This window comes from Adiantum capillus-veneris, chromosome 24, assembly GCF_014529385.1.
Source record: "Adiantum capillus-veneris isolate H3 chromosome 24, ASM1452938v2, whole genome shotgun sequence".
NCBI classification, from domain to species: Eukaryota; Viridiplantae; Streptophyta; class Polypodiopsida; order Polypodiales; family Pteridaceae; genus Adiantum; species Adiantum capillus-veneris.
Window position 1 is genome coordinate 93,715,997 of NC_140954.1, and position 22,001 is coordinate 93,737,997.

The window sequence follows — 22,001 nt, forward strand, 5'->3', positions numbered from 1 at the left end:
TCCATATAAAATATGCATGTATATGATGTATTATATGTTCCCTGTTTAACGTATAATGCAACTTAGACAACAAGAAAATGAAAACGGTTTTGAAGAGGACACACATGACAACCTCTTCACATATAAATGGATGATTGAATGAACAAATTTGTACTACCTAGGAATACTAGTGAACCTACTAAGTCTCACTTGTGAACCATAGCAATGAATCTAGTAGAGAACCACTATGATGTATAATGGGACATTGAACCATGGTGATGAATCAACTTGAGGCGCCACGATTAAGCACGTAAATGAATCATGTTAGCTTAGGAGTACACCGTGACATAAACACATGAAATCTTTGTAAAACCCCAAGTTTGGCTTAAGGGGGCTCTTTGTAGGGTAATCCCATTGTGTGGCACCATATGGAAATCCCTCTAGCCACCTAGGAAAAGATAAATGATGACATGGTCCAATAGTAAGAGGATGCAACCTCTCTAGCAAATGATTATAAAGCACTAAGCTTATTTAAGAGGCTATTTTGTAACATATCATTTGCACTTTGAGCTATCATTGTTGTGTCTATACTCTCTCTCTCATGCTATTGCACTTTACATAGTCTAACCCTAATCTCCATCTCTCTAACCCTAACCCTAACACCATGGTTAATCTAAGACTCCATCTTTAAGAGTGTGGGAGACAGTTACAACTGAAGGATTGAAAGTCCTGAGAGTGTGCCATAGTGGGCACAAGTTTAAGGGCCAACATTGGGGCTACAAAATAGGAGAGGAGGGGCAATAGGGATCGCAAGGGCTAGTTTGGTCATTGGAGCATAGCCGGTGCATGCCTAATGAAAGGAAGGGTTTCTTGATGACTTCCTTCCAAGGATGTTGTCTCTTGGATATGCCCAATATGACTTTGGCATGTAAGCTCTGGACTATTTTCACCAGATACGAAGCAAAAAGGGCCCTGCTTCGAATGTAATCACCTATGCATGGAGCTTGTAGGCCTGTGGAATTTTGTATATGTTTTCACCATATGCAAAGCCAAAAGGCTGTCTCTATAGGTGCAATCACCTATGTAGTGCAACACATTACCTCGTGCAAGTGTATTCACAATGAGGTTGCTAGATAGGGGATATTGGAGAAACATGTTGTACTCGGAGGTGCTTTGGTTGATATGTATACCAAATGTGGTGCCCCCATGAAAAGTTTTGGTTTAGCTTCTTGCCTAGAATGTGGTCTCTTTTGAGTGCATTGATTGCAACATATGCCCCAACATGGTCGTGACAAGGAGGATGCTATAGTTTGTTTTACAAGATGCGAAATGACGAGAGCCCCTCTCAAAGCAATACTTATGCATGAACCTTTAATGTCTATGGCATTGTGCCAAGCATTGTCATTGGCGATAGTATTCATGATGAGGTTGCCAGTCAAGGGCCGTTGGAGAAACATTTGTGTGTGGAGATGTTGTGGTCAATATGTATGCCAAATGTGGTGCCCTCACAAAAGCTCAAAAATCTCTAGATGAACTCTTTGCCCAAGATGTTGTCTCTTGTGTCCAGTGTGTTGATTGTAGGATATGCCCAACATCGTTGTGGCAATGAAGCTCTTGACTATTTTCACTAGATGAGAAGCAAAAGGGTCCGTCTGCAAATGGAGTCACATATGCATGCACCTTGTAGGCCTGTATCTATTTGTATCATATGTGAATTGAACATGACGTCTCTCCATATACAATCACCTATGCAATGCAAGACATCATCTTCAAAAACTTTATTCATGATGAGGTCGCTAATCAGGGGCTCTTGGTGAAACATGTTGCGCTTGGAGGTGCTTTGGTTGGTATGTAAACCGAATCTAGCACTCTCATAAAAGATCAAAAAATTTCGGATCAATGCATATAAAATGATCTCTGTGAGTGCATTGACTGCGGTGTGCTGATTGAACAGTCATGTGGTTGTTGATTTGCGTGAGGCAAAGGTGGTCTATTCAAAAGCAAGTAGGAAATCAAGGCTAGTTGAGAGAGCACAGCTTGCCATCTAGAGCAAGGAGCTTGCGGTTTTAAATAGATAGGTGGGTTTCAGGTGCCTCTTTTTCTCATAAAAGAACCAAGGCACCAATCAATCAAAGTATTAGAACCAATACCAAGATACACTTATATTTTGTTTTTTTATTTTCTCTATACCATCTCAAAAGTACTTAGATTACATCATGTACACATTAAAGCAATAAATTTATATAATTCTTATGAAAAGATTGTAGATGAGGTGACAAGGATTGAAGAATTTTTGTTATGGCCAACAAAGGGACACATGGACAATACACCATGACATGGCAATGTGGAATGATACATGTCTTTATAAAACAACAATAATGAGTTCTTTCTTGTGCAATCGCAGTATTTTACAATAAAAAAGTCCCTCCAACACTGGAGAATCATAAGTCCCCCTTCACGACAAGAGGGGATAAAAGTGGTGGGGGAAGGGCACGTTCTCTATGATATTCTTATAAATGTGCAAACTCCACACCATACATACGTATGGTTTTTTCTTTTTTTGGGGCACAAGCATCACAATGCACAAAATGCATCTCTCTTCATCTATATTATAATGTGAAAAATTTCACCTCCATACATCTTTTAATGCAAAATCTCATTTGTGATACAAAATCATAGAGTTTTTCGCAAAAGCTTCAAGGAGAGATGCTATGGAGCCACCATCACACGCTATGCCATGAGATAAAATCCACACCACTATTACTTTTTTACTTCTTATCAATTACATAATGAAGCAATCAAGGCAAATTAGTTTCATTTTTTAAATCGCTGACACATACCTATTGGCTCGAACTTACAAAAGCCATTTTGGAAATTAAACAACCCTACTCTACTGCCCTCCCACACCTCACCATCCCCCCTTGTCTCTACTGCCCTCTGCTTCACCTCCTCGTATACTACCCTTCACCACTCATAGTCGTGCTCTACCCTGGCTAGATTTTAAGAGACATATGCGGGTTTGTCAGTCCACTTGCCATCAACCACATCACCCTTATCTTGTTGTCTGCATATCTGCAGCACCTAAAGACAAAGCAATGTGCGTCCACGTAAGAGAGAGAGAGAGAGAGAGAGAGAGAGAGAGAGAGAGAATGTGGTATCCGTTCCCATATGTGCATTCACTACTCCTCTTTGCATCAACATTGCTTGGTCATTGGATCTATGATGTGCAAGACATAAGGCGTCTTTCCCATCACCTTTGCACTTACATTGCGTGCGTGCATGCACACACACAGATCTTCAAATCAAACATGTGGAAAGCATGAAGGTTTCTTTTTTGTCCCACATCCCCTTTCCTCCCCCCTTTACATGCTTATTATGCCCTTCTCCTTACTGCCATCTCCAATATAGGCAACCTCATCGTACTCTCATTGCAAAACTTACACTAGAGCACCACACCCCCCGCCCCCACCCCTTCAAAAAAAAAACCACCACCTCTCAATATGACACGCCACCAATGTTGAGTGTGTCAAGGGTGGGGGTGCATTTGACAAGCACGAGAGAAATCAAGGCTATGGATTTGGAGACCCGAATTTACAAACACGGCACCCAAATTTATTAAATTTCTCAAATTTATGATTTGCCTTTGTTTAGAAAACCATGAGAACCTTCATTATTTTTAAGAAGCACCTGTGGGTAAGTGGTTAGGGCATCGGGTTGCAAAGCGAGATGTCACGAATTCGAGTCTTGGGGTGAGGGAGGTGGGGCTTGGACCCGAATTTACATTTTGCATGTCCCAAATTTACCAAATTTCTTAATGTAAAATATGCACATCCAATGGCCCGATTCTCTCAGAGTTGTCAAATGCGCCCCATCTTTGATCCCCTCATTGTTTTGGCGTGTTAAATATATGCGTATGACTTAGTCTTATGGAAGTGTGAATGAAGGCAGAGGGGGGTAAAATAGTTATTGTCTTCTTGTCTTTGCCATTTCAACATGTATGCATGGGACCTTTGGAAATATCATCCATGTCAAGCCTCGTTGATAATTGACACGGGCACGACTCGCGGGATCAACGACAGAGGCAAGATCAGCCGTTGATCACGCGCCTAGTTAAATAAAAAATCAGCGCTACCTATTGCGTGTCCTCCCCTTCGAACCCACGACGTCGAATTCCGTAGCCCACAGCCCTAATCACCTGCCCTATCACGGCTTGCTGAATGCATTGCGACTTTGTGCAGTCAAAAACCTGTCCCCCCCTGCTGCGTCGATCCAACGGCCCAAATCGCGCGCCCGGCCATCCACGCGCCCCCGCCATCGATCCCTCGAGTGACACCCCGTGTCACTTATAAACGAGGCATGTCAAGCCCCGTCAAATAGACCTATGGATTGTTCCTCGCTAACAGCTTATCGTCTGCTTCTCTCTCTCTCTCTCTCCCCCCACTTATGGCAGCTCCTCCTCCTCAACAGGGACAACGAACAACGGGCCTCTGTGGCTGTTTCGAGGATTTCACGTCTTCTGCGTAAGATGGCAACTTAATATATGTAACTGTTTTGGCTGGGTCTCATAATATATGTAACTGATTATTTAGAGAGAGGAAAAGAAGCTTATTGATTGATTTCATTGGTGCAGGCTGCTACAGTTGCTTCTGCCCATGTGCCCCTGTTGGCAAAGTAGTCAATGTTCTGGACAGCGGACAGACATGTACTCATGGGATTCATAAGCTTTTAATTTGCATAGGAGTAGTGTGAATTAGTTGGTTGTTTTGCATCGATGTGGGATCAGGAACATACGGTGACTTTAGGAAATGAAAAGCCATTAGATAAAAGACTTTGCGTGTGCATATCAATAAAGACGGTGGAATGCACCGAAACACTTAGGAACATACTAAGGGTCACTTTCGGAAATGAAAAGCCATTGGAGGTGGAAAGATATTATAAAAGGGGGAGGGATTCGAGTCCCCTCCCTTGACACATGTCATCCTCTAAAGAGTCCGACCAGTGCACGGTGAGCCTCAAGCTGGAGACGGACCTCAGGACTATATACACATGCACATTTAAGAAGCTCATTCATGGGATCGACAGCGCGGAACTGGGGCGCGATCAGCAAGACGATCTGGATCGTTCACGTGGCGGGGCTGAGCTCGGGATAGGAGGTAAACCCGGGTGACGAATGGTGGGATGACGTGGCGTCGGGTGGGTGACATGGCCTCGGGACGTGGGTGAGATGGCGATGGACGATCCACGTCGGCACGAATTATGACGGGGGGAAATCCGACGGGATCATCCGCCATGATTTTGAAGTGGGGTGTGTCACCTCACCTCACCTCAGGCAGTGAGGGGAGCCTACAGGTCGTCCCGCCATGTCGCCGGGGTTGCTTTCACTTTGCGCCTCGTAGTACAGCTTGCAAGATGGGCGTTCAACATTGCCACCTCTGTTTTGGGGTTTGAGGGGGTGTTTCAGGGCATCACGCAGGTCTGTCCAGGGGGTTTCAAGGGCATCGCAGGCAAGGGGGAGCTCTGTCCAGGATTGCGCAGAGATGGCGGGCAAGGCTAAGAAGGGAGGGAGGACGGGAGTGAGGGGCGCCTACTCTACACCTCCGCCAAAGAAGCCTGCTGGAAGGGCTGGGGGGGAGCCAAAAAGCCGCCTGCGATGAGAGCCACGCGGTCAAGGGCGGGGCCAACGCCGGTTGAGGAGGTCAAAGAGGTGGGGGGGAGCTCCTTCTTGCAGTGTCTCAGCCCGATGTTGTTCCGGAGCCTTCGTCGGTCAAGACTGCTGCTGTGACCGGGGAAAGGAAGAAGAAAGCCCAAACAATGACGATGTTCCTCCATTGGCGGTTGTAGAACCGGAGCCATGCAAGCCTGCTGCTGTTGTGACAAAGGAAGGGAAGAAGGGGGCTTTAAAGGCCCAACAGCCAGAACAAGTAAGACAGTTCCCGGGTTTACCTGTGAATGTCCGAGTTTATCTGTGGACGTTTGGGTTTATTTTTTCCAACGTGTGCAGGCTTTGAAGATTGCGACGCCTCAAGGCCAAGATGCTCCTCTGTCGGCGGATGTACCTCGAGAGGTGTGCCAAGGTGCTGCTTCAAAGAAAGCTCCAAAGGCCCCAAAGGAGATCCAACGCACAAAACAGGTAAGACTCTTCCTGTAGATGCCCGAGTTTATCTGTCATTGCCCGAAGATTTGTGTGGTTTAAGGGAAATTTGTGCCTGCTTTTAAGTGTTCACATGTGTAGGGTTTGAAGAGGGCAACGCCTTTGAAGATTGATGCTCCTCTATCGACGGATGTGCCTCGAGAGCCGTGCTAAGGTGTTGCTTCAAAGAAGGCTCCAAAGGCCCCAAAGATTGCAACGCCTTTGAAGATTGCAATGCCACCGTGCCAAGATGCTCCTTTGTCGGCGGATGTACCTCGAGAGCAAGGCCAAGGCTCTGTTTTGAAGAAGGCCCCAAAGGTCCCAAAGGAGGCCCAACCAACAAAACATGTAAGATTTGTGCAGGGTCAAGATGCTCCTCTGTCATCGGATGCCAAGATGCTAGTATGAAGAAGGCCCTGGCCCCAAAGGCCCCAAAGGAGATCCAACCAACAAAACAGGTAGGAGAAATGCCTGGGTTTATCTGTCAGTGCCCAAGTTGCCTGGGTTTATCTGGCAGTGCCCGAGTTTTGCTAGCTGTTAAGTGCTCCTAGGTGTTTAAGATGTGCAGGGTTTGAATCTGGTTAAAGGATCAGGCACGTTGAAGGCTCAAAAAAGCGGCCAGTCAAAGGAGGTGAGCGGCACAGCGGGCACCCGACCAGGGGCTTTAAAGGATCCTAAGGCTGCAAAGGAGGACCAACAAACTAAAATGGTAGGATTGTGCCCAGGTTTATCTGTCAGTGCTCGGGTTTACCTGTCAGTTCCCGGGTATTGTGCAATTTTTTTTGAAAATTGTGTCGGTTGTAAGGTGTTCACGGGTGGCAATGTGTGCAGGATATAATTGTGCTTGAAGGATCAAGTCCCTTGAAGGTTCAAAAGAGTGGTCAAGTAAAGAAGTTGAGTGGCACAGCATGCTCCGAGCCACTCAAGACGCAGATATGCAACAAACGGCCCTAGGCAGACTATTGCAATGAAAGTGTGCCTTGCAAGTGTTTTTGGTCCTTGCACCCGGGTTTAGGTCTGAGTGCATTGTCATAGGTGAACAAGAGAAAGGCCAAGGCCGATGTGTAAGAGAAAGAAGGTACAGCGGTCCCCGAGCAACAAAATGTGAAGAGGTTGAAGAGGATGAAAGAGGTGGAAGTCCATGATCCCGTCGAGCGGAAACTTGTTGTTGATGAGGAAAGCCCCTCAAGTGTTGTGCAAGAAGCCAATGAATTGTCTTTTTTATCTTATGGTTTTCCTCTTCTTTGATAAAATGGTTAGGTCAAGGTGAAAGGGCACATGGGCAAGGGGCAGTTGGAGAAGGTGTCGGAGGTTAAGATTGCTGTAAAGAGGGATGGTGTGAAGAATAAGGCTAAAAAGCATGTGGACACAGGGCAAGAGGATGAAGGGCCGGCGGATAAATCTCTTGCCCTTGTCGGCTCTTCAAAGCGGCCCAAGCTTCAAGTAAAGAGAGCAAAACAATCAGGGGCAAGCTATACTACCTCCACAACTATGGTAAGAAGTCCCTAGGTTTATCTGTCACGGCATGGTGTGCAACTTTCTCTCTCTCTCTCTAGTATTCTTGTTGCCCGGGTTTATCTGTCACGACATGGTGTGCAACTCTCTCTCTCTCTCTCTCTCTCTCTCTCTCTCTCTCTCTCTCTCTCTCTCTAGTATTCTTATTTCCCGGGTTTATCTGTCACGGCATGGTGTGCAACTCTCTCTCTCTCTCTCTGTCTAGTATTCTTATTGCCCGGGTTTACCTGTCAAGGAATGGTGTGCAACTCTCTCTTTCTTTCTCTCTCTCGCTAGCATTCTTATTACCCGGGTTTACCTGTCACGGCATGGTGTGCAACTCTCTCTCTGTCTAGTATTTTTTATTGCCCAGGTTTACCCGTCACTGACTTGCTTTGCCTTTTGTATTGTATTGGATGTAGACACCTTATGTTGAGGTTATCAATGGGGGTAAGTTGGTGAGGATTTGTCGGGCTGAACCACCATGTGCGAGTCGAAACACTCTCATGGAGAAGCGATCACGGATGATTCAACACTTAAAGAAAGTACATGGGCTGGATGTCTTCATCCCTCAAAGGCTCGGAGGGCGGCCTCGAGGGAGTGTCAACAACGACGTGCCCAAGTCAAGTATAAGAGATCAGGTATGGGCCCAACAGCACTTTAAGGATGTGAGTCGAAAGTTTGCAGTAAATCGCAAGAGGATTGAGAAGAGAGCAAAGAATAGGGCAGCCCTCACTTGGGACGTTCTTCCGCGCAAGGCTCAAACGGCCATGAAGAAAGATACTTTTATCATGCAGTTTGTGGCCAACCACATGAAAACGATCGATCAAAGGGAAGAGGCAATGAAAAAGGAGATCAAGAGTCACATGGAGGAAGGCTATGAATCTAGGGTGAGTTCTATGATCATAGAAGCCAACTTTACTATTTTAATCGGGTTTGTGTTTTTGTAAGTGCCCGGGTTTATTGTATGTCTGAGTTTAAATTAATCTGTTTTATTGCAGTGCCAGATCAAAGTGGGGACCTTGATTGTTCGTAGTGACGAGGATAAAAGCAACGGGGGGAGTAGCGGAGGGAGTGATGACGAGTCTAACCAGGATGGGAGTGGGGATGATGATCCCGATTATGGTAGCGATGGGGATGCCAATGATGACGATGGTGGGAGTGACACAAGTGGTGGCGATGATGACATAAGTGGTGCGAGTGACATAAGTGGTGCCGATGATGACGATGGTGGGGGTGACACAAGTTGTGGCGGTGATGACATAAGTGGTGGGAGTGACATCAGTGGTGGCGGTGATGACGGTGAGGATGATGGGACTGATGATGAGGATGACGGCGGTGGAAGTGGCAAAGGGGACAGTGAGGATGGCACCCAAGATGTTAGTAGTGATGAGGATGAGGCGCAAGAGATTTTATCTTCACCTGCTTGAGATTGTTTTGAGTGACTATGTCGTTTGTATGATTTTGTTTCACATACTTATCAGCTCTAACATGGAATGTGAACTTTTCATTCTCTCCTCGGCTTATGCTAGGTGGTTGAAACAATTTTGTGTTACAAATTTTTTGGGTTGACATGTTATCCACGTTTACATGTTCGGATGTTAAATTAAGTCCGGATTTTATGGATTACCTGGGTTGATATGGTAACGGGTTTACTTTATCGGTTATCAAATAAGTCTAGATTTTACGGATTTCCTGGGTTGATATGTTGTCAGGGTTGACATGTTATTTGTATAGTGGTTTGCATTCATGGTTTATATGTTATTTGTATAGTGTGCTGCAAACTTAGAAAATGTTGTTTGTATGAACTTGCATCACATACTCATCAGCTTTAGCATGCAATGTGTTGGCTTTCCCTTCTCTCTCTTGGCTTAAGGTATGAAATTAAGTTGCTTCATAGTTTGAATAACGTGCCTTGGGTAGACATCCATGGTATGTGTGAAAGCTTGTGAAGTGCGTAGATTTTGTGGTTGGATTTGCAAGATTTCATTCAAGTTGTATTTGCAAGTTGTGCGTTTGGTATCATGGCAAATTTCACCATATGGTTTGAAAGCCTCTCTCTCTCTCTCTCTCTCTCTCTCTCTCTCTCTCTCTCTCTCTCACACACACACACACACACACACACACACGAAAACTCATCCAATGTTTTATGAGGCCTCATCGTGTTTTATGTTTTGGTGCGTTAGTCATGCATTTGGTTTTCCTTGGACAAGTTTCAAAAAAAAATTTGACATTGCCATTGTGCCTAAGCTATTAGTAGTGGTAGTAGTATTAGTGCTCGTAGTGAAAATCCACAATGATGATGGTAGAAAGAGGAAAGGAAGATGTTGCCAAGAGTATAAGACAATCATACTAGAAGGACAAATCTCTTCTCCACTTGCATCACATACATTTCTACAACTAAACTATGTTGATACTCTCTCTCTCTCTCTCTCTCTCTCTCTCTCTCTCTCTCTCTCTCTCTCTGTGTGTGTGTGTGTGTGTGTGTGTGTGTGTGTGTGTGTGTGTGTGTGTGTGTTTTTGAACCTAATTAGTCTAATATTAACATAAAAAATTATTATTGTATAACTTAAATCTAACTATATAGACACTACAATCTCTATCAAAGTTGAGAAAAACTATACACCTAATAGTTGCACAAGAAATACAATCCTAAGAGGGCATCGAGAATGAGCTGCCACATAAAGAGGTAGCCCATGGTCAATTAAAATAGGTATGGAATTAAGTGTATAAAGCCGAGGTATTGAAAATTATTTTACGGAAGGTAATGAGTCAAAATTCTCCATCACAAGACAAGAAGTAGTGTCGATAGGTTGAGCAAAACCCAAAACAAGTATAAGGTTGATTGAAAGAAAAACAAAAAGCCTATCAAGTTGTACAAAGTAAAAATAGTCCACTCCTTTACCACCATAATAATAAGTTTAAAACTTGCCTTATTCAGGTGAAAAGAGATGGTAGGTGATTGAGAGGTCCAAGAATGTACAAATAACCAAACATGGGATACAGATAAACCCGGGCAAACAGCAAGACAAGAGGCAAATGTTTACTGCTCAGTTTCAGGTGAAAAGATATGGTAGGTGATTGAGAGGTCCAAAAATAGTACAAATAACCAAACATGGGATACATATAAACCCGGGCAAAACAGCAAGGCAAGAGGAAGATGTTTACTGAAGGGTTTTACAAAAGTACAATTCGATGAGCTGATGCCAATACTCCATGCATGGTTTCCCCATCATTGAACTTCAGATCAAACAAACGCTCATTGTCATTGTTTGGTCCGCATACCACGAATGTAACAAGGCATTCATAAGCATCAGACCCATGAAACAACAAGGCTTGTCGGCCTATCAATGATCCTAGCTTTTCTTGAGCTCTTAGCCGTGGAGTCATAGGCAACAATGCATTGCAATTGTGGCATGTATCGACCCCCTCGTCTACCAAGAAAGTCTTTGTGCAACAATGATGACAGTAAACCCGCCTTTGCAAAGCAAACCGAACTCGCTTACGGCCCCTTTGATGCTTATGTCGCAAGGCACCCGTTTGTCTAGCAAGCCGTGTGGGCACCGTGATTTGCATATTTACTCCTTCTGGCCTAGGTTGGCCATGCCCAAGTCGAGTGACAGTTACATGTTCCTGTACTTGTGTTACACTTCCCTTCTTTGGCAAATCGATCTCCATGGGTGCTCTTTGAGCAAAGAGGCCAACATATGCTACTCGCACTTGCCCCACCAATGACAAGATCTTTGAGTCACTATATGATGGAATGCCCTCTTCAATGTTGTGCAAGAGTGCTTTTAGCTCGTCAATGCATTGGGTCAAAACTTGTGTTGGAGGAGGCTCTACATCGATGGTAGTATCCTCAAACTGTTCAGGATCGTGCTCCATGACTAGCTCTCGGGCTGTGTCAATGATGGGTAGAATATGGCTAATATGAGAAAATAAGTCCCTTAAGATGAGTCGCATTCCATACAGATGCTTGCAGTTGCTAAACCAATCTGGGCAGTCACAATATTCCGACTGTATACTAACTTGATACCATGTCCCTATGCATGACATGCTCAAGACCTTAAATAGAGTGCAGCTTCATCGATAACTTGAATTGTCGATGGGTCATTTGCATATCTCCTTAAGATTTCTTCACCTCGTGCAAGTCTTGTGGTCTGCAGCCGATCATTTCCATAAATGTTGTGCTTTCCAGAGTCAACCACACAAAAATATACAGTGATCAGCTTCAGAAGCAATCTAGACACAGATAAACCTGGGCAACTATATAAACCTATACCATACTATAAACCCAAGCACAAATGCAAGTCTTCATGCAAACCAATAATCCTACTAGGCAATCATAGAAAAACCCATTGCCTTTGCTTTGATTAATATGAAAAGAAAATATTATACCAATCTCTTGCTTCTGACGAAAGAACTCGATAGCAGTGCCACCCATTCGTGTCCCGGTGTTGGAGTCACCCACCAGGGCATGCAATAAATCCAAGGCTGATCAATTGATCCTTGCATCTAGAAGCGTGTATTTCACATACTGCCATAGTCACTCGACCAAATTGGTAGTGTCCACATGCCCATGTGGAAATAAACGACCGTATTTTGGCCACATTCGTCGCCAGATGCATGTTTTTGAGGCCCAACCATTGCAGATATACCTTACAATATTAGGGTGGCCTTCACATTCTATCAACACCTGGGCATACCGAGCCTCGAAGTTGTCCTCTGTACCACATTGCATTAGATTTTCCATTGATGCATATAGGTTTTCACGCATCTCCTTAAGAGCCATGCAAAAAAAGTTGGCAGGCATATCAAGAAACATATACGAGATAATCTATAGTTCACCCATATCAGCCCAGGTCCACACGGATAAGCTCTCACACACAGAAAAACCAAGGCACTGAAAGATAAACCCAGGCACTGACAGATAAACCCAGGCACCATCAAATAAATCCAGGCATTGACAGATAAACCCAGGCACAAACAAATAAATCCAGGCATTAACAGATAAACCCAGGCACAAACAAATAAATCCAAGCATAGACAGATAAACCCAGGCACTGACAAATAAACCTAGGCACTAACAGATAAACCCAAGCACTAACAGATGAACCTCTGACACGCAGATAAAACCATATTACAAACCTGTGGAAGCAAGTGCTCCACCCATGCTTTCTTGGTATGGAACCAACATAGCAAGACAGTACATGCAACCTGTTGAGTTGTCCCATCTTTGTCCACCTCCCAACAAGATTGATCAGCATGAACAACTTTATTGATGGCCAATAATGAAGTCATACACTTGTCAATCACCAATGCTCGAGGGAGAATGTTGTTCATTCTGTGGAACACAAGCCTTAGTGTCACTTGCAAAGCAATGCTTTCTTGAGATGTTCCTACATCATGTGTGCACAACATAAACCACAAGGGTAAACCAATTCCATTTTGATTTGGCAATACGGCTGCATAGAGTGGCATCCCAAAAACATTTGTTTTGAATGTGGAGTCTATTGCCCAATCATTGTTTGTTGAGAAACGCAAGCACATGCCGAGCATCCAATCATCCTGAATAATGAGTATGAATGGACTTTCCATCTCATCGAAGGCATCCAGGTTGTAGGGTTGACAATAGAGAACTTTGTTTTGCTCTTTTAATTTTAGAGCCTCCTAGTACATTGAAGACTAGTCATCGCTTCCTAGCCTCCCTAAACAAAAGCAGTCAATTAAACTCAAGTCTTAAATGAATCTGACAGATAAACCCAGGCAAAATAATAAATAAACCCAGGAACTACCCCAAAATAAACCCAGGCACCATGACAGATAAGCCCATACAAACCTATGATTATCCCAGCAAGGAGACATTCAGGGCTTTATTTACCTTCCGATCGGAGCTGATATGCCATCATTTGAATTTCCTTTGGTATCATGAAGAATCTATGACACTTTCTCTATCGGCAATGCCATATTGAAGTGAAATAGCTCCTTGGAGACACTCATCTTTGCGACATGGCGACATGTTCCAACGTCAAACAAATCTTCCATGCATCGTTTCCTCACAGTAGGATGCACCGGCAAGTGATAAAGATCCTCACGTGATCCCGACACATGACCTTTGTGCCCAACATGAACCCTTATCCTTATACTTTCCTTTATATCATAGACGCGTTGAATGACGATAGTAAACGGGCATCCACACTTCTTTGATGTGCGCAGTCTTCGATGATCGTGGCCCTTTCTTCGTGCCTCCCCATTGCGATGACACACAAGTTGAATGAAGCCCCTCGACGAAGATGATTGCCGCTCTACCAATCTAGCCTTGTGCTTGATGGGAATAGCGTTGATCACATTTTGAATATCATCCATCAGCGCTATATGTTTCTCATCACCACCTTCATCCTTGTCGGGACACTTTTGTCTGTCTTGTAAACCCGGGCAATTTTATGTGGAAGTGGTTTCATGGCTCTCCAATTCCCCCAACCCGGGCAACGATGAACAAACACACAAGTCCAAAAACTCCTTCACATAAGCAAGTGGGATTCCATGCTGTCTAATACTTGTGCACCATGTACATGCAATGGATGCCATCGTTGCTCGCAAGCATAAATGGTCGTTTGAGTGGCATGCGGAAACAATGCTTTCCCAATCTTCTATACATGCAATCAACTTTCCATTCCCAATAACAAGACGCAAAGATCCACCTTGGTCAACCATTACGTGGAGTGAATCCCTCATTCTTGTCCATTTTTTCAAGCCTAGCACACCTCGCTTGTCATGGGCTTTGAGAGCACTTATGGTAATCGTTTGGCCACTTTCGATAGAAGCTAGCATAAGCCTGTATGTTTGTCTATCAAAACCAAAGTACCTAGTTGATGCAAAATCAAATGGATCCAAACACCCACTTTGATGCTCTTCAAAGAACTCTTCCACCTCATCCATATCACTTGAGTTTCCATCCGAAGCGCCAACCGCCCCCCCCCCTCGGACTCGTTCCAAGCACCATCAAGCTCCCCGAAGCTCTCATTGCCTTGTAGCTGCAAGAGCAACCCATTCAGATCCCACCCCCAAGGCCCCCCAACTGCCGCTGCCCCTCCACTGGCGGAGGCGTGCATCTTCGTCAACACAAAACACCCGCCTGCGCCCCCTGTTCAGAAGCTCGGGTTTACCCCCACCCCTACACCTGCTCTGTTGCACGACCTTCCCCAATTCAAATATGAAACTAGCCCGCCACCCCGCCACCCCACCTTGCATGAAGCAATCCCTTTCGGCGCCCTAACTGACAATCATTGTCAGCGCATGGAAAGCCGCCCCGGCCACCCACCTGCCCCTTTATCCACGTGGCACCTCGTCGCCTGAGACCACGTCACGCGCCCGGCGCCACGTTGTCCCGTCGCCCCCAAACCGCTGCCCCTCCATTGGCGGAGGCATGCATCTTTGTCAACACAAAACACTCGCCTGCGCCCCCTGTTCAAAAGCTCGGGTTTACCCCCACCCCTACACCTGCTCTGTTGCACGACCTTCCCCAATTCAAATATGAAACTGGCCCGCCACCTTGCCACCCCACCTTGCATGAAGCAATCCCTTTCGGCGCCCTAACTGACAATCATTGTCAGCGCATGGAAAGCCGCCCCGGCCACCCACTTGCCCCTTTATCCACGTGGCACCTCCTCGTCTGAGACCACGTCACCCGCCCGACGCCACGTCGTCCCACCATTCGTCGCCTGGGTTTACCTCCTACCCCGAGCCCGGCCCCGCCACATGGACGATCCAGATCATCTCGCCGATCGCACCCCAATTCCGCGCAGTCGATCCCATGAATGAGCTTCTTAAATGTGCATGCGTATATAGTCCTGAGGGGAGACGGAGGGAAAAGAGAGAGAGAGAGAGAGAGAGAGAGAGAGAGAGAGAGAGAGAGAGAGAGAGAGAGAGAGGGAGAGAGAGAGAGCTCACATGTAAGTGCTATCTTATCGTGACCACCACTCTTTTTTCCAGACCTTCGCTAGCCTGTCTTTTTTGGCCTGCTAAAGGGCAAAGGCTATAGAGATCACTTCTCTTTTTGCTGACTAAAACAGGAAAAAGGTTGAGCTGTATTTTTAAGCATTTTTTGACATGTCAAAAATGTTGATTGGTTGAGATCACTTCTCTTTTTGCTGACTAAAACAGGAAAAAGGTTGAGCTGTATTTTTAAGCATTTTTTGACATGTCAAAAATGTTGATTGGTTGAAATAAGATAGTGGGTACTCATTGAAATGAATTGTGTAAATCTAATGATGGGTATGTCTTGAGTTTTGAAATATGAAATGAACTCTCATATATCAAGGAAAATATTTTGGGTTGCCCAATGGCTTTGGAAGCATGAAACGTTGACCGCCTTACATGTTAAATGATAACTAGTGCAACGGCGCCGCCTTCGGCAGCGGCACCACCTCCGGCGGTGCTATGTAGTGCCAAGCACGACATTTTCTTTCAATGACCCCTGACTAACAAATCAGCATCTTGTGTAATGCCACATTCCTTCAAGGTGCAAGTGTACGTGATTGCATTTGGAGAGATGCCCTCTCTCCCCATCTATCGAAAACAGTGCAGAGCTTCTTAACCCTGACTCTTGCCTTCGAGTTGAGAGCATATGTGATTTCATCTAGAGAGACACCCTTGCTTCGCATTCGCCGAAAACATCCCAGAGCTTCTTGGGCTTGTCCAACTTGGACATCCCGATAGGAAGCTCCTCAAGCACAAAGTGTACGTGATTGCATTTCGAGAGATGCCCTCTCTCACCATCTATCAAAAACAGTGCAGAGCTTCGGCGGCAGCATGGCCCCTCTTACCCTTAAGCTGTAGTGTTGTCCGACTATCATAGCATCTCTTGCCCACCCTCTCAAACGCACCTATATTGCCTCCACGCTCTCCTTGCCTGAGTTTTGCTCTATGCCCTTGCCCTTTGCTAGCTGAGAAAACATCCGCCTACTCATATGCTCTAGATTTGTCACTTTCTGTACCTACCGCATTTGCAGCTCACCATAGCTACCACCATGTCCCCACCTTGCTTTGATCACATGCTTACCACCGTACCAACTTACCCTTGTGCTTGTTAAGAATGGTTTCAACTCGTCACAACCATGTGTTGGGGTATAAAGCCCAATGTGGTCGCCTAGGTAAGTGGGCGGGCTGCCAGGTATGTACACATATTCTTTTGTAAAAACCTAATAAGAACTCACTATGCTCGAGGCTCGGGGCAGCACTGCAGGAGGCTAGAGTCACCAACTCAGATTGGAGTGAAATTCGACAGGCGAAGACACGGCCCCAAATCTCATGGGCGAGCCCAAAGGGCTCAGTGTTGTCAGAATTTCATTCTGAGGTCATCTCGGCCACCGTTCGGCTTCGACAAAGGTCTGCGCAGGCCATTTTCGACTACGTGGTCTCGACGTGTGCAGATCCGACTCTGCAAATTTGGGGTTTTCGGCCTACGACTACAGGTGTTGAGGATATCGACACTCCCAGAGTGTTGATTTGTGGCTGTCTACACATCGAAGGACGGCTCACAGTTCTTGGAGGCGTGTCACATACGACACAGGCGCATCTACACACAGACTGTAGGCGACATCCACTAGTTCATCAGGTAGCTTGTGTTTGCTGCTTGATATTCCAGATTTCATCCTGACATTGCAGGTACTTCCACATGGGATGTATTGTCAGAGATGATGTATGTTTGTTGAGGGTTTGCTGGCTGTGAGTCACGCAGCAAACAACCGCCGCAGCGGTTACAGCATACAGTGGGAAATTTGTGGATGTATGACTTTGTGGGAAGTCTATGTAGTGTCAGATTTACTGCAGCCTTTGTTGAGGGTCGAGTGAGGTTTTATTGAGCTGGGGGATTCTCGAATGTTGAGATCCTTTCGGTGATACAGGTCTTGGAGCAATCCCTCGAGCACCCTTAGATAGGTAGCTAGGATGTATTGACTGTGAGTTAGACAGTTGGGATTGCATCTTTGCTTTACTGCCGTTGAGGCATTGTCACAGTCTATGCTTACAGGACAGTGACAGGACAGTCAGAGACAATACAGGTGCAGGACAGGTTTACCCGCAACTTACAGTGTCAGAGAGACAATGTGTTTTTGAGCTGTTTTTGGTCTGTTTTTGAGTACACCAGAGCCATGTTACAAAGGACACTCTGCCGAAATTTATGCAGAATCTGAAGCTTTCTTGGTTCATTTGACCGGTTGATATTGGTTCAGAGGTCAGTTTACAGGGGAAACTCTGCCGAATTTTTCCCAGGAAAGTAAACTACTGTGAAGCGTAGCTATGGCTGGATCACAAGACACTGCTCTTTACAATATCAAGAAGCTGGATGGAACCAATTTCCCATTGTGGAAGAAGCAGATTTGGCACGTGTTGGTACAAAAGAAGCAGATAAAACCTATAAAGCTCAAGGGGATAAAACCAGAAGATATGGACGAAGATGAATGGAGCGAAATGGATGAATTGGCACTTTCTACCATTATGCTGACTTTGGCAAAAAGCATTTACTTCAATGTAGCAAACGAGATGTCGGCTTATCAAGCATGGTTAAAGCTGAGTGATCTTTATGAGAAGCAGAGTGCAGCTTCACAGGTATACTGGCTTAAGAAGCTTGTTGACTTGAAGATGAAAGAAGGGACACCTATGTCCAATCATCTGAATGAATTCAACACAATCTACAGTCAGTTGTCAGCTCAAGGTATCAAGTTTGATGAACCTGTTAGAGCTATGTTCCTGTTGATCACATTGCCGGAAAGTTGGGACACTTTTCGCACAGCTTTGAGTAATTCTGCACCTCCAGATGGTTTGAACATAGCAGGTGTAGAAGGAAGTCTGCTTACTGAAGAAACCAATAGAAAGACAATGGACAAAGGCAAAGGAACAGCCTTAGTTGTCAGGGGAAGGACCAAAGAAACGTACAAAGGTGGAAAGAGGAATCAGTCTCGTAGCAAGTCCCGCAGTGCTAAAGGCAACAGTGACATAGAATGCTACCATTGTGGCAAGAAGGGTCACATGAAAAGAGACTGCAGAGAATGGAAAGCAGAAAAAGGCAAAGAGAAATCTGAAGACCATGGTGAGAAGAACAAGTCCTCAGTGAAGATTCAAGAAATAAATGTGACAAACATTGTTGCAGAGGATGACAGTCTAGTGTCAGGAGACATCTACTTCTTGAAGAATACAATGGATTCAGCTCTTCTAAAACATTTGATGGAAATGCACTGAGTGACTGGATTATAGACTCAGGGGCATCACTTCATGTGTCTCCAAACAAGGAGTGGTTTACCTCTTATGTGACCACTAAAGATCATGTTCGGCTAGGCAATGGGCAGACATGTGAGATCTTAGGTGTTGGAGATGTTCAATTGAAGTTTCCGAATGGCTCTTCTTTCACGCTGAAGAATGTGAGACATGTTCCCGCAATTACAAAGAGCTTGATCAGCACAGGTTTACTTGATGATGCTAGCTACGTCACCACTTTTGGACAGAACATGTGGAAGATATCCAAGGGTTCTATGACAGTAGCACATGGAGTAAATTCTGGAGGACTTTACATGATTTATGTATCAAATGTCTCTAAAAATGTAATCAATGTGACCGAGCAGCCGAACGTTTCTTTGTGGCATAGCAGGTTATGACATATGTCCAAGAAGGGAATGGAAATCTTGTCTCGTTCTGGTTATTTGCCTGGATTTTCATTTAATGATTTTGAATTCTGTGAACATTGTCTGTATGGTAAGCAAACACAGCAGCCACATAAGCATAGAAGCAGTAGAAGAGATACACAGTTGGCACTTGTTAATAGTGATTTGTGTGGACCTATGCCTAACCTATCTCTAGGGGGAGCTTCTTACTTTATGACATTTATAGATGATTACTCGAGGAAAGTATGGGTTTACTTTCTCAAGAACAAGGATGAAGCGTTTAGTGTTTTCAAAACGTTTGTGACACTTGTGGAGAATCAGAGTGGCAAGAAGCTTAAATGCTTACGCACTGACAATGGTGGAGAGTATGTTTCAAAGGCCTTTAAGGGCTTTTGTGAGTCAAAAGGTATAAAACGTGAACTTACTGCTCCTTACAATCATCCTCAAAATGGTGTTGCTGAGAGGATGAATAGGACCATACAAGAGAAGGTCAGAAGGATGTTGTCTAATGCACAACTGCCAAATGGGTTTTGGGCTGAAGATGTATCAACGGTTGTTCATCTTGTAAATAGATCTCCTAACAAGGGAACTCAATCACAGAAATGTGTCCAATGACCTTACCAAAAATAGCTCTCTTAATCAGCAAGCCCATCAAATCCTTGAACTTATGGTAGAAAACACGGGCAGTAAGATCAGGACGATCATTGGATGTTTGTCCAGGCAGTAATGCATCCTGTATCTCCTTCCATCCAGGATTGCATGTGAATGTAATGAAGAGATCAGGTTTTCCTCTCTTGCGTACAATTGCCATGGCATCCTGGTACAGCTGGTGCATATAGCGAGGGCCACCAACATACGAAGAAGGCAATACAACCCTTCTTCCAACATTAGCACCCAATAACAGTTCTCTATCATCCCTTGTTCCATCTCTTGCTCCAACCATATCTGTCAAGCCTTGATACACCTCACTGCGAAGTTCACTCAAATGATTACGAACCCACAAAAGCCTCAACTCCTCCATACAACTATATACATCAACAATATATTGTTGCGGTAGCCTACCACCACGTAAAAGACATTGTGTCGTGTCATCTCTAATTTGCAATCTATACTTGTAGAAATCCATTGTAGAAATATACTTTGTAGTTCCATTTACTCGCTCTCTGCTTACGTCTGCTCTGTTCACTTGGGGTATGTAAGGATTCCAACCTTCTTCACCATTTGGAAATAGCAACACATATAATAGAGGCATGTATGACCTATGGCAATTTGAGATTCGTTTTAGACCACCACCCAAAAGATTCAACACAATATCACGATGGCCAATGTTGCTCTCTTCACCCTGACCATGCATGATTGCAGCAACTTCCACACTTGTTGGAGCAACATATTGCCAGCCATTTGTACGCTTCTTAGTAATGAACATCCTAATCTCCGGAATATTGGAAGTTTGGACCATTGTAGCAAACCCCCTAAAAGCTTGAACATACGGATTTACTCGATGCATCATCGATTGCAAGCTTTCCAAAACATCTGGTTTGAGTTTAGAAACATGACTCATCCTGTTTTGCAACTCATTCTCAGTGTCAAAAAAATACAACTGAGCAAAGCGAGGGATTTGACCTGATCGCTCTTCTGGCATCAATGGACCAATGTTATGATAGATAGATCCATGCACCTTGAAGGTATAGATTCCTTTTCTTTGGCAAAGAGATTCATCTATATGAGCTCCCAAAGAAACATATATGTTTCAAGAATTTTCTACTTCTAGTATTACCCCCGTGCATCAATTCCCTTAATTCTAAAGGAGGTTCACTTAATGGCGGCAAAGAAACATTTCCTGAGTTGCAACAACTCTTCCCCAAAAATGTGCGAATGGTCTTTGCTTCCGTTTTCCAAGCTAAAGCACCACAAAAGGAACATGCAAAATCCAAGTTGCCTATGTTGTGAAGAATACACTTTTCATGAGAAATAGACAACATAGAGATATGCATCAAGGAAGTGGTCTCAGAATATAAGTAGGTGATAGATAGGCAAAGTGTCTCAACTTTGGAGTAATCTCACTCTCTGGAGACAATTACAGGCTCCTCAAGAACATCTCCATTATTGGCTTCCAAATTGTCTTCCACTTCAATCCCTACATAACTTTGCAAGAGAATTGACTCGTTATCTACATCCAATGCAATCCTTCCCTGAGGAAATTCAATGCATCGATTCACGTTTATCAAATGCTGGCAATCTTCCCAGCGAGGCACATCAATCTCACCCAGAGAACGTCGAACTCTATCTCGCGCAGCTGCACGTCGCGTAGCTCGAGAGGCTTGACATATCCTACTACGTCTTGCATGTCCAGGAGACAACACCTTTGGACCAATAGCCATTTGTCCAAAAAAGAACTCTTATAAGTACTCACAGGTTTATACAGGTTAGTATCTAGAGAATTAAGAAGAGAGTATGGAGAAGAAAGGATTTCCCAACTATGTCTATCTTTCTTTGAGAGAGTCAGTGAGAGGAGGCTTGCCAACCCACATGGTAAATGTCTATATACTTCTATATCTGTCTCTCTATATCTCATCTAACTACTACTAAGGATATAGTTGTGGGAGCGAGCCCCTCCGATTAGCCCACCGACGATTGTCGATTAAGTTTCAGCCAGCAGTTTTCCAATGCGGTTACAACGCGCCAGTCTGCACGTCAACCGGATTCTCGCCCGACTGAGGTCCCCTGACCCTTGAGGAGTC

The 22,001-nt window shown here is 44.7% G+C and overlaps 2 pseudogenes; one reads left to right on the forward strand and one right to left on the reverse strand.

The window, feature by feature from the left end:
* Positions 1 to 5,149: 5,149 nt before the first annotated feature.
* Positions 5,150 to 9,033, forward strand: LOC147426789 (uncharacterized; annotated as a pseudogene).
* A 4,507-nt stretch (positions 9,034 to 13,540) lies between these two features.
* On the reverse strand, positions 13,541 to 14,434 carry LOC147426790 (uncharacterized; annotated as a pseudogene).
* Positions 14,435 to 22,001: the final 7,567 nt, after the last annotated feature.